General features: G+C 43.5%; 1 protein-coding gene across 1 annotated transcript in view; it reads right to left on the reverse strand.

Annotated features, from left to right (window-relative positions):
- Positions 1–1,413, reverse strand: part of LOC108753571 (methyltransferase-like protein 9) — a 45,571-nt gene that overhangs the window by 4,502 nt on the left and 39,656 nt on the right. The window lies entirely within an intron of this gene.

Consider the following 1,413-nt stretch of genomic DNA (forward strand, 5'->3'; position numbering starts at 1 on the left):
TTAGTAAACACGAGGACAATAGAAATAATAGATACATAAATTTCGTACAATAGAGTAAGTTCAATCGATTAGAAATTTCAAATCAATCGTGTTTTTGTCGTTTAAATAGAACAGTGTTAAATTGAGATTATTTAAAATAATCCTTATACCGTACTTATGTCTTGTTTAAGAATTGAAGCCTTGAAAAATTACATTCTAGCCGAGCTTGTTTTATTACGACAAAGTAGTGTTTTAGTGTAAAAGGGCACATTTTGAAATAATTGCTAAATCTGTCGACGGTATTTATATAATAGGTTGAAACTTACGAGAGGATTAACGTACAAGTTGCTGCGACATGCTCGCTTGACGAAGCCTGCGCTACTATACCAGCGTTATCATTAGATGGCTTTTACTGCATATTACTGGCCGATAATGCATCTTCATTTCGCCATGAAACTTTACGAGCCCCAAGCACGGGCTTAATTAGGCTCGTTACGAGGCGCATAATCACCGCGTGTCCCCGTTTACATTCCGCCGGGCAATTTTATCGCAAAGCAATATACTCGAAAAGGATAGAAGAGGCGAAATGGAAGATTGCCGGGTCTCATTTTCTATCTTATCGTAATCAATAATACAAGTATCAAAAAGCGATTCCTTCCAACTGATACGCGTGCGATTATTTGAAAATCATCAACCTAACAAGAGATAAGTTCGTATTAGAGTTGCTTTTTTATTAATAATAATTAGCAAACGTGAAAGTTATATAGTGTAGCGATATCTACAAATTATATTGTTTAATTGTTACTTTTCTAGAAGTTCGCTAGAAGACTAGCATGTTATTTGCCATTAGTAGGTAGTGCGAAAAGCATTGTGTAAATCGGATCTTACGGGTCTTTCGCTTTTCTCGGATATAAACGTATAGGGAGAAAAGCATCCGATCTTGCAGTTTCTCGCTATCTATCGATCGAGCCAACGAATGAACGAACACCTGCATATAGAAATCAAATCCCCGAGGTATCTCTCTGCGGCAGCAGGTTGCCCCGCGGAATTCGTCGATGTCATCCGGGATGAAGGGAGAGGGAGACACGCGAGCGAGCGAGCGAGCGAGCGAGCGAGCGAGCGAGCGAGCGAGAGAGAGAGAGAGAGAGAGAGAGAGAGAGAGAGAGAGAGAGAGAGAGAACGCCAGCGAGCAGAGCAGGAGGTACAGCTCGCTTCCACCCCTATCCCTCGACTTCTCCATGTGGAGATATCACGAGGGAAAAAGGGGCGGGTTCATTTGAAAATACCAGAGTCGTCGCCGGTGTTGCGCAGCGCACGGCGGTCCATCAATGCCGCGGAACGCGGGATTTTGATCGTGAATTCGGTAACCCCCCCCCCCTCATCCCCTGCCCCCCTCCGGCGTTATAAATAAGGCGATGGTGGTCCTCGTGGAGG

This window comes from Trachymyrmex septentrionalis, unplaced genomic scaffold, assembly GCF_001594115.1.
Source record: "Trachymyrmex septentrionalis isolate Tsep2-gDNA-1 unplaced genomic scaffold, Tsep1.0 scaffold7, whole genome shotgun sequence".
Classification (NCBI taxonomy): Eukaryota; Metazoa; Arthropoda; class Insecta; order Hymenoptera; family Formicidae; genus Trachymyrmex; species Trachymyrmex septentrionalis.